Source organism: Cavia porcellus, unplaced genomic scaffold, assembly GCF_034190915.1.
Source record: "Cavia porcellus strain 051 isolate PalLab524CR breed Dunkin Hartley unplaced genomic scaffold, mCavPor4.1 scaffold_29, whole genome shotgun sequence".
Taxonomy (NCBI): Eukaryota; Metazoa; Chordata; class Mammalia; order Rodentia; family Caviidae; genus Cavia; species Cavia porcellus.
In genome coordinates, this window is record NW_026947512.1 from 9,652,820 (window position 1) to 9,667,195 (window position 14,376).

At 36.5% G+C, this 14,376-nt stretch overlaps 1 long non-coding RNA gene across 2 annotated transcripts in view; it reads left to right on the plus strand.

Moving 5' to 3' along the window:
- LOC134473969 (uncharacterized) overlaps positions 1–14,376 on the plus strand; it is a 118,740-nt gene that overhangs the window by 60,185 nt on the left and 44,179 nt on the right. The window contains exon 4 of one of the 2 annotated variants that reach the window (XR_010044478.1): positions 2,558–4,813. The exons of the other annotated variant lie outside the window; for it this stretch is intronic. This is a non-coding gene — a long non-coding RNA (uncharacterized LOC134473969). Of the gene's footprint in view, positions 1–2,557; positions 4,814–14,376 lie in introns of those variants that run through there. 2 annotated transcript variants of the gene reach the window in all.

Consider the following 14,376-nt stretch of genomic DNA (forward strand, 5'->3'; position numbering starts at 1 on the left):
GGCCTGACATCTCCAAATTTTCCAACAAGTACCCCAAGTTTTCAACAAAGAGTCTCCATTCTGACCTCTCTAATCATAGTATCTTCTAGCCCTTTATGTTCTGAGAATCAGCTTAAAGTGTTTTCACCATTCTTTAATGTTGTGGAATTTCTCCCTGCGTATGCACAGAAATATGATCTTCAGCAGACTCAAGGAAGTTGTTATAAAAGTTTCGGACCTCTTTTCTTCCATAACTGCTTCCTCCCTAATACTCTACCCCAACAATTACAGTTCCTAAGCTTCCTTGCAGTCTCTATCACACTACAGCTTAACAACTCTGTGGTGCTGTTTTTTATCCTACTCTTTGAGGTGGGAGTGGAAAGTGCCTCCAAGCATAGAGTAGGGCAATGGTAGGCCCACCTTGTTTATTTCTCCACTTTAAGAATCATACACATAGCCTGCCCGTTATCCAACATTCAAAACTGTTGCCTCATGTACTTTCACCAGTTTTTCAGTTGTTCATGATGAGAGGGGAAATCTAGATCCATTTATTCTATCACAATCAACAGCAGTCATTTGCCCCAATTTGATTTTATTTGTTTTAAAAACACAAACATAAAAACCCCACAAACTCATTGATTACTTTGGAGACAAATTTTCCCTGAAAAGTTTGAAAGAACTGATTAAAGAGAATGAATTGATAATAACTGTTGCATTGTATATGGTAGTTTTTTGTGATGATTTAATTAAATGAATTAGAGAGGAAGGAATTAGGAACTATAGAATCATTGGAAAGCCATTTCACAGCAAGAAGGACTATGTTATTCAATATTTTTAGATTCCTTGACTTTCCATAGATTTCTTCTTGCAGGTCAGACTAAATCAGCCTAAGGTTGTAAGCAGCCTCTCAATAGCAGTTACTTAATATAACAAAGTTTCCTCTTATTCTTCTGCCCATCCATCACCGGTTGGATTATCAGTCTGCTCCCCATCATCTTCATGCCATTGTTTCTCACCTGAAGGAATAGTGCCCATCGAGGGCACTACAGTTATTATAGCAGAGGAAAAGGGCAAATCATGAAATTTCCCTAAAATCTTCTGCCTTAAAGTTTAATATTTCCTTCACCACGTGGGCCAAAGAAAACCAGGTGGCCATGTAATGCTTCAACAAGGCAAAGATGTAGACTACTTCTATAGACAGGAGAAGTACAGGAAAAAGGTACTTTATAAATATTAATACAACTAATTAAACTTCCTTGTGTGCAGCATCTTATACTCTGTCTTACAGTAGTTCTTACTAAAAAGTTAGAAAGAACCAGAGGAAGCAGATAAACACTTAAATATTGTTTCCATTCCCAAATAGCATAAAGTCTACACTTAAATGACTGGAACAGCCATTATCAAAAGTAAAGGAGATCTACATTTGCTGATATATAGAGACAAAATACGTGAAGTAAACAACAGCAAAGTATTTACAAGCGCTATACTTTCACTTATGCAAGGAAAATATATTTGTATATCTGCACATGTGTAAAGGGAAATATCCTAAAAAGAACATCCAGAAAGTGATCTTTCTAAAATGACATTGAGAAGATTGTTTCTCTGAAAAACAATGTAAGGAGTTAGATGGAAAGACACTTTTTGTACTATTTAGTTTTTTTTCAAGGATGTTCATCATTTTCTTACTAAATTTTAAAAGTTGCCATCTTAGTGTACACTGAAGGGTTTGAAATTGGTCAAGCAATTTCCCCAACAACATTCCAGTATTTTCCAGAGTAAAGACAATACCATACTGCAGAATGACCACAGCAGAGGTCAGAGATTCCATGTACAGCAACCTGTCAAAATCACATCAGCAAGTCTTCACAGTTTTCAGAGATCAGCTTAAAGGAAAAAATTGCATAAAGTGAAATTAAATTCTCATGTGAATTCCTTAGGGTAAAACTGAAGTTGTGTTTTTTCATCTCACACAGATACATTTAACTGGGAATGCACTGATTCTAGACATCAAGGAGCTGAATGCTTAGTTGTATTTGTATCCTGCCATGTTTTCCTCCCTCAAAAACTGCTATAGAAAACCATTCCATATCTTAGGCTGTGGAGACATTCTACGACATCTACCTCTTGAACATGGAAACACAAAATTTCCAGAATGCTGACTCTTGAGTCAGTTACATGCCTGAACAAAACAACGAGCAGAACTACATTCCCCAGAATTCTTATTTCATTGTATTGGAGTCCGTGGACCTTTACAAAAGTGTAAAGTGAGTTCCTCCTTGGAATAGTGGGTATATTGAATAAAAATTCTTATTTTATTGTGGGAATTGAGAAGTCTTATAGTTACTGTTTGGCTCTGTTTTAGAAATTCTATAATGATAATGAATTATCTCTTGAAATTCTTCTGTTCTTATGGGAACAAAAGAGGGGCCATCCAAAGATGACAATCCCTAGAATCCACCAGTATGTTTGTTACATTATATGACAAATTACAGAAAAAAATATATTACATTGGAATTGAGATTGCAAATAGAATTAACACTGCCAATCTGCTGACCTCAAAATATTGAGTTTATCCTAGGTTACCCCTGAGGGCCCAGGGTAATCCAGAGGATCTCAAAGTAGAAACAGGAGGTAGAAGAGGAGTCCTTGTCAGAGTGATGATAAAATATGACAGAGATTTGACCAGCCACTACTGACTTTAGACAGACAAAGACCACCAGCCAAGGAATGAGGCAGAAGCTGGAATCCTCAAAGGTAAGTATTTCCCCTACAGCCTGCAGAAGAAACACGGCCCTCCTGGAATCTGTTTCGGTTCAAAAACTCTCAGTGAGCCCTTCTGACCTATTGAATTATAAGGTAATACATTTGTGTTCTTTTAAGCAATTGAATTTGTCTGACTTGTTCCACCAACAATAGGAAAGTACTACCTGATGTTTATTCTCCCATGTTTCAGAATATAAGGACATAGAACAGGGAGTCTTATTCAGAACATAAACAAGGCTGGAAGGAAAACTCAAACCATATTGTTTAAAGATATATGGGCAAGAACCATCTCTAGGGTATTTCTATGTTGTTTCAGTGGTTTCAAACAAATGGATTTACTTCAGAAATGACAGCACAGACAACTAAATATCTTGAATGAGAAGTTAGGAGAATATTAAAAAATAAAACCTGGCAAGGGTTTTCTTATTGCTTAATAGTCACTCCTACGATCATCATTTCTGCTTACTTTCTAAGAAAGCTACAGCCAGACTTAACAGAGAACTCATCCCGGAATTTTTTATACCAGTCTACGTTCATCACTTTTTCACCAGTGTAACCCACAAGAGATCATCACCTTTTATTAGCAACTGTGAAGCTGAACCACAGTGCGTTAATTTTCTAAATGAGATATTGGCGTCAGTATCACAAAAGGTTCAGAGAAGGTTGAACATTGTGGCATCACCATGGCAACCTGCTGAGATGTGAGCACCCAGGGGCAATGGACCACAGGAAACCCATTAGAAGGCTTTCCTCTGGAGACATGTTGTTTTTACTCAGCCACTTAAGGAATGATCAGGGCCACAAAGTCAAGGAAGCAATCACTCTTCTCTGGCTGTTGCAAAGAATGAAATGGAGTCTCTGAGCTCCTTTACACCCATTTGCACTGACATAACCTCAGAAAGGATTCCCCATTTCTGACTGGAAAACCACATTAGCAAAAGAGAAAAAGGTCTTATAAACACCAAGGGATATAACGGTTCAATGTTAGGTTGTTTGCTCCAATTTTTAGTTCCTGTATGGATTTTGTTTGTTTCTGTTGTTTGTTTTGTCAGAACAGAGGCAAGCATGTGAACTTGACATCTGGCGAAAAGTAGTCTAAGGGATGCAAATGTAAATAAGCAGAACAGGGCAGCTTCACTTAGGAGAACTTTGTGATTATTCTGGATATTCTTACAAGACCTGTCATTCATTATTTCTTTGTAGTTACCATTCAAAATCATAAAAATAAAGATACCTAAGGAGATAACTAAAAAATAGGAAGATAGTTATTAGAATTCACTGACTTTTAAGAGATAATGACACTGTGGAATTTGCTTTGCTCCTGTTACTTCTGTGCTTTTAATATTTTAATTCAATCTAACGGGTGGTTTCTACTTCATATATTTTTATGGTTAACATTTGGAAACGAGGAGGTTTGACAAAAGCTAGTTAATGCTAATCTATCAGTGTGCCGGGTGCTGATATTTTACAAGGGAAAACCAATTTGCTTAGACTGTTAGCAAAGTAAAGTTCATACTAGTCAATGTTTTATGTGAGCTGCTTTGGGATGATTTCTCAAGGACATATTATGCATTAGCCAATTAATATCACTGACGTCAATAGAAACCATAGTTTAGATTTATGCTATCACATACATAGGTTAGGGGAAATTGGTAATGAGTCACTAACAAAGGTTAATTCCAGGAAGACCTGATTATATTTGTACAACTACAGAATGTAACACTACTCTCAGCCTAAAATTTTCCAAATTCATTTTGTTGATCAAAACAGATTTATAACAGAGGTTTAAATTGTAATTGCTATTGTAAAACAGTAACTCATAAATCAGATGGGAACTAAGCTAATTGGCTATGTATATATGCACATAAATTTGGAAATTTACATTTTCTTAAAGTCTGTTATAGAAAATAACTTTTAGAATAAAATCTACCCGGGAATTGAAACTTTTTTGTTGATCTGAAGTCACTTTTGCTTTTGTTTAGGAACAAAAAATAATATGCTTATATTGTTCTTAAGATTATTATTTTCTTATATTTGAATATAAATACCTGGAATCGAAACATGTATAGGAAAAAATTCTAATATCAGGATAGGGAAAAGAAACAAAATATTGAAAAAAGAATTAAGAATTCATTTTTACTGAGTTAATAAAGCTTCACAACTTTCTATATGCATTTGTGTATTATTAAATATGAAATATTTCAAAAATGTCACTTCTCTTTTCACTTCAGTGTATTTATCCACATGCATCTGAATACACAAACTCATTTATCTCAGGAGTCTTATGTCTAAACAAATTGCAAAGAGCTGTAAATATTTCAAACCTAGAGCATAGTGTTCTCATTTATTATTGAAAGAACATGGTGATTTCCAAATGCATACATATACACGGAGAGACACCTCATGACTCAGATCCCTGGAAATATTGCAAGTATTTGTTTAGTTCACAAACTAGGAGAGGAACAGTAACCTACTCACAAACCCAAAAAGTTGTGCTCTACACAATAAATTGAAGCATGGATTAATTGTTTATCAGAAAGAATGGGCTATGGTTTTAGTCCAGCTTAAAGTAAGGGGCCTTCTTGGTGTCAAAAGCTCTCATATGTTTAAGAGAGGAGGTGGTGTACAAAAAAGCTAATGCAGAGAGCTGCTTATCATTGTCTTCCCATCCCAGCAAAGCAAAGATCTGGGCTAGAAATCAAACTAAGTGGAGATCAGAGCAATCGAAACAGTTCTATCATTTTCTTCACTAAAATCCATTCAAATAATGTCTCCTGGCCTAACAGAAAACTAAAAACCATTTGCCTAAAATGTGTTTGATAAACTGCTTTTCAGGGTTTTACGGTTCTTGGAATAAATATGAAACAGAAATCTGAATATTCAAAGACTATGGCAATCATTCTCTATTCTAGAACAGTAGCATAACAAGTCACATACCTCAAAATTCCAATTAATTGAGTTGAGTCACCATTTATTGTTAAGCTCCTATTCAATGAATGTAAGAGTTAAGAAAGCAGGTTGAGATCAGTTTAGTACATAATTATTTCCAAAATATATATCCCTAAACCAATTTCTATGGACCAAAAATCATAGGAAATTCATAGCCTACCTTAGTAAAGGACATGTTTTTCATTTATTCAGGTATTTGGTTGTTTTATGTAGTCATATCACCTGAGAGTCTCCCAGCATACTAGGTAGATTTTTTTTTGTTGCTTGGTTTCCATCTGAATAAAAGCATCTTATGTGAGTAAAAGAAGGAAAATAAAAACAAGAGAAAAGAAAATGGAAGGAAGAGAAAGAGAGAAAAGACACAAGGGAGACAGGGAAGGACATAAGGATGAAAAGAGGTAGCGAAGAATAAAAAATATATATTAATTCAACAAAGAGGTAAAAAAAAACATCCTTAGGTACGACTAGTATCAAACATTACTTCTTCTGTAATGTTATCTGATATTTACTCTTGTGGTTTTTTTGTCTGTAGGGTGATTTCCTTCTGACTAGCATTTTTAACAAACAAGAAGATTGAGATCTTAATTGTTTTTCAGTTGCTGAGACATAATGCTCAACACCCACAATTTAAGGAGGGTAGGTTATTTTGGTTTACGTTTCAGTGGGTTCAGTCTATGGCTAAATGACTCTTACAGAAATGGTACACAGAGGGGCAAGGCAGATGAAAAGTTGTTCTTGTCATCATAGAAAGCAAAGAGAAGAGGAAAGAACAAGGGCGAAAGGTGTACCCATTAAACTCATTCTCTCAGTGACCTGCCCCAGTCAAAACTCACTTCCTAATAACAGCTCTAAATTCCTCAGGGAGTTAATCCACCAGTGAATATAGCACCCCCAAATCCACTTGCTTTCCAAAATTCCAACCTCCAATTCCAAAATACTTGAAGTTTTGGGGGGACATTCTAGATCTCAAGCATAACAGATAGTCATCTGCAGATGCATAACCTCATAATTTTAGAACCTAAAATATCAAACGTAGGGAAAAAGTTGTCCTGACTTGTGACTGGTGCCTTCTCTGGGTAAATCTCTGTGGTCAAGGAGACAGGTCTCATAGCAGTTAGCAGCTCCCAACATGGCAAGGAGTAGGTTCCAAAAAGGAAGAGATCACTATGACCAGAAAAAAATGAGGATCTATTGCATGAAAGATAAAAAATGTCACATAAAACATACAATGTTTCAGATTCTATAGATACTCACGTTTTGTTGTGACTTTCACCTTAATTAGCTTGGGAGATAACCAGGTTAGTATAGCACGCTTCTGGGTAGATTTGAGTAGGGAATGGGACATAACCTTGGGGACTGTATCTGATTCCTAACCCTTTTCTCTTGGCCTCTTCCTTTGCTCCTTGCTTCCTGGTTGCTATTGAAGTAGACAGCTTTCCTGCACCATGTACTTCTCCCATGATATTTATGTCTTGCAACCAGTTAACCAAAGACTAACACTTCTGAAACCATCGGCAAAAAATAGACCTTCTCCTTCAAGTTCTGCATGTCAGGTATTCGGTCACAGAAATGAGAAATAATACAATGCTATAACTTAAAAACTGTGAATGATATTAGAAATTCGTGGCTCCAGATCGCCATCTTTGTGTTCAATTCTGAATACCTTGTATTAAAAGGGACCAAGATAAATTAAAAGATTGTCTACAAGAGTGTTGGTACTACAAGAAACTCAAGCATTAATTTAAACATAAGAGCCCCAAAACATAGTAAACTTCAAGTTTTTGAAAAGTAGATTAAGCATATCTACTCTGGGCTGCCTGATTCTAAAGACTGCGAATGTCAACAAAGACCTAACGGACTCAGAGAGACAACACAGGGGAGTAAAGTTAACCAGATGTTAACAAAATGGTCATGCACACATGGCAAATAAGTGGTAAGTGACACCTAGCCACAGGAAGTGGAAATCCTCAGGGCGTGAAGGGTTAGGAAGAACTGGAGAACTTGTGCTCTATCCACACCCCGCCCAAGTCCAGCTACGGGCTACCTTGTAAGGCTGTGGGTATAACATTGCAAGATCCTTCTTTTTCAACAAAAACCAGAAAACCTTATTTTTATTTAAAATCTCTCAATTTTTTAAATTTTGTCTCATTTTTTAAAAAAATGTCACTTTATTCAAATGAAATACAATTTTGGAAGGGATCCCAGCAGAGTTCCAGTTTGAAATATGTTCTAGAGGGTAAAACTCGAGCTAGAGGATGAAAATTCTAGAGTCAGCTTTGTAGTATAACTGACATACATTTTGGCAGGTAGAAATCTTCAATCATATTATAGCGATACTTTGTGAAATAGTAAGTGCACTGTCTCAGAAGTACCTCAGCAGAAACTAGTGCTCATCATTATGGGATACTGGTGAGAAGAATCTTGCATTGGTTGGTCAGAAAAGACTTGAGTGGAAGTCTACAGGTTGACTCTGAAATTTTTCAAATGAGCTTAGAGAACATTCTTATCTAAAAGAGATCCTAAAGAAGTAAAAATAATGTGTGAGGACTACATAATTTAATTGGAATTTTAGACACATTGCTAAAAGACACAATGAAGAAAACCGAAAACAGTAGATTATTCATTTCTGATTATAGGTAAGACCACACTGAAGACATACACATTGTACATTCTCTAATAGATTAGGATTTTAATGAATGCAAATCCAAATCTCCTTCTGTCATGTTAAAAAATAAAATTCTCCTTGGCCTATGCCATGTTTTAGGATATTTAAAATGAAAGGCACATGGTTTGCAGGCATCAATGCCTGGATTCTTGTCCTTTCTCTGTTATTCACAAGACATATGACCAGGACGAGTCACATTTCTCATTTACCAAACAACTTGAATCATTTACCATCTTTTCAATTTCAGTACTGCTAAATAATAAACCCCACTTTCCCTTCTTCTCTTGCTTACTTTGCTGATTTCCTCATGTCCTAGGAAGCAGTAAAATTTGTCTTTTTCTAGACTGCAGTGACCTAAATTTGTCCACTACCATGAAGTAGGACTGCAAAGTGACAATACAAGCAGTAAGGATGGAGAAATTTTATTATCAGAGAATAGGAGGACAAAGTAAGGAATTCCTACCTGAAATTACAGACAACGAGGTACTCCAAATATGAAAAGGTCTATTACTGAGTCACCAACCTCTTAAAAGTTCACCCTGAGTGATACAAAAACCAAACCAAAACTCAGAAATTCCTATATGGAAGCCACCCTTTTTCTTTGTGCTTGTAGGACATTTGACAATCTTCAGATTGCATTCCTGTAACCCCTTGTAAAATGAATATTTATGTCTCAAATCTCACTTAGGTGACAAACTCAATTTTAACTTCAAATATGCAGCTATAAGGGAAAAGATGGCCACACCACATTTTAAAAAGTAGTTACAGCAATCTTCCTCACATGACAAATGGAAACCCTGGGTGCATTTAATATTATAAGAAACAAAGAAAAAAAAAGAACTTTGACAGAAGATTGATTAGTGAAAGGGAATAATGATCAGTATAAACTTTACTAATTTATGTAAATGTATACAAGGGCTGATCAAAATATTTAGCAACAATATATTCCTTATGAACTGCAAAATTGTACTAATAAAAGTATACATGGTGAATGTTTAAATTTTTGAAAGCTTATTACAATAAAATATGCATTACCATTAATCCATTTTAAAACATTCCCTCTGTTTCAAATACACTTATCCCACCTCTCTTGCCACTTTCTGAAGCAGTTCTGGAAGTTCTCTTTTGTAAGTGTTTTGTAAGATACAATAATAAATGCAGCGAATACTGCTTTGAACTTCCATCCAATGGAGAGACAGGCTCATAAAATCATTAGTGTGTCCTTATCTACCTTGTTCACCAGACCTAGTGATGTATCCTCCAAAGCCAAAATGATAAAAGAAAACATTATGAGTGAATTCAGGACAGGAAGGCGGTGAGAACAGAATAATACAAGATACGAAAGAGTTCTTCCATGAATGTTGTAGAAAGTTGGTAGAACAATAAACTGTGTTCAAAGCAAAAGGAGTGTTTCGAGGGAGTGTTTTTAAAATTTAAACATTCACTGTATTTTTAGATCATACCTCATCTGTAAAATTTATCTTAAAAAGTCATTGCAAAATTTGTTTCCCTTCCTACTGAAAAATGTCAAGACTAAAGTGCTTGGTTAGTCTGGAGGTTACAGCATTGCTTCCTGTATTAGAAAAACTGGCTAGGAAAAAGGAAAAAAAAAAAAAACCTTTCAAACAGTAAAGATCCCGCAAATAGTTCTTGACAAGCTCTTACTAGCAAAATGCCTCTGCCCTTCTCAGTGGAATCTCACAGCTATCAATAAACATTATTTGACTAATAACTAATTAATGATAAACAATACCTACCTTTTTAAACTGGGTGGCAGTTTAGCAGAGTGAATAATAGCCTGACCTCTGGTGCCAGACTGCCTGAATGCAAATCCCAGCTCTACTACTTACAGATATTAAGCATCTTAACTTCTCTGTAGTCTCCTCATTTATAAAAGTGACCCCACATGATAGGGTATGGTGAGAGTTAAGTAATTTAAAAACTGTAAGAGTGCCTGACACATAGTTAGCACCACATAATTGTTAACTATTATCTCCTGCATTATAAAAGTCCATTTATCAATGGATGCTCCCTGGGCTCTTTCCTCTGTCCCAGGCATAGAATATTTGTAGAATTCCCTCCAACAGCTGCAGGGGCAGCAGCAGGAGACTGAAGTTATTGTAGGTAGTGCGTCCTCAAGCACAAAAACCACAAAGCGAGGTGGAAGGGGGTACAATTTTTTTTTTACTATTTAACTAAGTAGCTAAGTTAGAGATGGACTCAAATTTAAGAGAAGGTGATTCGTAACTACATTAGTGAAATTTTCAGTTAGACAGTTACCCACTCCCGTGGCTGGTACTGTATCTACCTTAAGTGTGCATCTGGCTTCAATTTCTGGATTAGATGCTTCTAACTTGTGTTTCAGTCCCCTGTGTAGAGAGACTTATGATGAGAAGGCCATGTTATCAGAAGGCTAGCGGGACAGAACTCCGAGGTGACTTTAGTGTGCCGGTTCTCATATGTCTGCAGCCCAGGCCAAAATTTGCCCTCAGTTATGCATGCACAGCTTTCATTGACGTCAGTATGAACTATGCTCATGTAACAGGAGGTAGAAATTTGGCTCCTTGATTTTAATAGAATTAGCTGCCAAAAGTTTTGCTGATGCAGGTTGCAAATTTAAATCCCAAAGGGTCAGAAAAATGCAACAGAACATTGTTCCATTGGCTGGCTTATCTGCTGCACAGGCCATGTAATTTACTAAGCACCAGATTTCTCAAACCTAGCCTGGAAGTTACTGTGCCTATGTGTCGTGTGTGGCCTCCCATTGCAGCAAGACCTTTAAGTATGATTCCAAGATTTGCTTTGTAGCTTCAGATATAACCAGAACACATAGCTCTAAATCAGTGTCAGTCGTAAGATTCCATTTCTAGTCCGGACCTTAACAGCAATGCTGAAATCAGTTAACAGTGATTAAATGGAGTCCACAACCCATCTTAGATGATTTGTGAGTTACATAATGAAGTGTAGGGAATTAGCATCCTCAGAATATTCAGTCTAAATTTCAGTTTATTTATGTTCTTACATATACATAGCTTTGTCTTAATATCTGTGTGGTTTTAAAACATAGGGTCTAATTTTACGCAGTGATGGTAACAATTGGATCTCTCAGACCTAAGCATCTGGTAATAAGTTGCTAAGTGGTAAAACACAATTTGATTGCAGTGTTGAGCCAGGCTGAGAGAGAGGGAGAGAGAGAGGGAGAGAGAGAGAGAGAGAGAGAGAGAGAGAGAGAGAGAGAGAGAGAGAGAGAGAAGAAGAGAGAGAGAAAGAAAGAAAGAAAGAAAGAAAGAAAGAAAGAAAGAAAGAAAGAAAGAAAGAAAGAAAGAAAGAAAGAGAGACAGGAAGGAAGGAAGGAAGGAAGGAAAAAGAAAAGATGGAAGAAAGTCTTCTAGGATGTTTCTGGTTCCTTTAATCACTTTGTCAAGGTTCTGTTTTCTGCTTTAGGTTCAGATTTCTTCAGAACCATCTAGAATTAGACAGATACAGAACTAAGTCTAGCAAGCTGCAAGCTTCCTTGGGGAAGAAATGACATCATTGAACTTTTTAAGTCACTTGTCCTGTTTTACTTTTGGATTATATGAATGGTAATTCAGTCTTTCTCTCTCTCTCTCTCTCTCTCTCTCTCTCTCTCTCTCTCTCTCCCCTCCCCCTTTTGGCATGTCTTCTTGCCTTCAGAGAATCTGGATCCTTGTGTGTTCTCAGTTACTCAGAGAAGGAAGGCTGTGTTGGTGTAACTGGACATAGGCAATGCGAGGATGAAGTCTGTTTTATTCAGGAGATTAATGTTCTTGAATTCAACATAACCAACCACATTCTCCAAGATCTTTAGGAGCAATAAAACTGCTATCTTAGCATCTATGGGCTCAGCATTTACATGAGGGGATCAGTGAATAGAAACTTACTAGCTAATATTTAAAGTTTATAAATTAAAACAATCTAAGAATAGTATTTAGAAATAAAGAGAAGTACCTGGGAGAAATGGTGGTCCTTGAAAATCACATCCCGGAGGGCAGTAGAGCAGGGCAAAAGGACAGTCTTCACTGTACTTCAGACTCTAAACTTGTTTTAATATTTAGTAAAAAATTCACATTTTCATGCTTCAATGTATCATGGAATCATAACACATCCAAGTAAGACAGACTTCTCATCTAGTGTTTTGCAGCTGAGAGTCAAATTTGGCTGGCATATCATGAAATTCATTTATGCAGTTGTGACTAACACTTCTTAATGGAAGAAATGGAATGGGATAGGATAGAATAGAATAGAATAGAATAGAATAGAATAGAAAGAATAGAAAAGAACAGAATAGGATTTGCATTCTGATATTCTGGATCACAGTGGGAAATGTTTCCTATTGTAGATATGATCCCAGAATTTGGGGAAAATGAGGCATAGGATTCTCAATTTTAAATCCCACCTAGGCAATTAAGCAAGGCCCAGGTCAGGGATTTAGCTCCACAGGATAAGCACCTACCTGGTAAGTGTGAGGTCATGAGTTTGATCCCTGGTACCAAAACCAAAACAATTAATTGAGACCCAGTCTCAAAATTTAAAAATAATGTAAAAAGGGCTATGAATGTATCTCCATAGTTGAGGGACCCTAAGTTCAACCTTCATTACCACAAAAATAAAAATAAAAAAGAAACTTCAAATTGATTAAGTTTTTCCTACTTCCTACCTGCTTTCCAGTTACCTTAACTGTATTACTACCTATCAAGTCAGGTGATTATAAATGAGATTTTGCAAATTCAAATCATTTGAAAAGCATAAAGCTCTGCTATATTTTAAGGCGATGTTATGTTTACTTTTTATTACTTTGACTATTATTATTGGAGAAGTGTATAAACTATTACACCTTCAATTCTATATAAATCTTCAACATAAAAGAATGGCCATAGTTCCATCCCCAGCCTCTTATGAGACGCTATGGAGAAAGAGGCCTGAGCCCCCGACCAGCCAGCCTTAGAAATAAAGGGAATTCTACCCTGGGATTCCTTCATATGCAGGTAGGGGTTGTAATTATACTGGACCTTGTAGTAATAGTAGATCTGGAGGCACACATATTAGCATCCAGACTTAACTTTACTATAGGCTATGTGACTTGTAGTAAGTTATTTAACTTTTCTGAGTCTCAGGATATCACCATCATCACCATCATCATCACCATCAAATATGCTGCTATTATTTTATATACTAGAAAGAGGAAAAAATGTCCTTACTAGTGCTGCAGATCCTACAGTGCCGCTGAGAAGACAGAAATTCTGCCTAGGCAGAGGGAGTAAGAAAAGAGCAGGAAAGATGGTGTCTGAACCAGGTCTTCTGTGTTTCAACACAACTTGGGTGCCTGACCCTGACAGAGGAGCTAAGAGGCTCTACATATGGTCCCCCAAGTAATTCCTGGAAAGCCTTAACTGACCTTGATACTGGCAAGAGGTTAATTTCAATTGATACTGGTCTCACTTCAGCTTGATCTTAAATATCCAGGAGGAAAATATATATTAATATTTGTCTTACTTTGACTTGGTCTCAAGTATCCAACAAAAAACATGTAACCCGACATAAAGGTAATAATAAGGTAAACTAGACAAAAAAAGAGACTCTAATTATTCGCCCTTGCTGGCAGTTTTCAGCCATACTTGTTGACTCATTGAAGAATCGATCAATTACAAGTATCCTTGTCATTCTAATACCCACACCTGAGGCACTTGTATAGACCCCTGAAAAATATGACCAGGTTTCATGGGCTATTTCTCTTTGAGCTCCCTATGTTGAGAACTTTCTTTAGGAAAAATAACTCAGTAAGCCTTCATGAGATTCCTTCCCACTGCCAACAAATGTATAGCCTTAAAACAAACAAACTCCAGACCCTCTCCAACAAACAAACCTCACTTTTGTCCCAGAACTGTGCTACTAATTAAGGCCTTAGATACTCAGAATATGGCCAATCCTTGATGAAAAGGCTCCCACACAGTGATCTTAACTCCTTTTACAGTGAAGGCAACCGGACATGATGCCTAGAT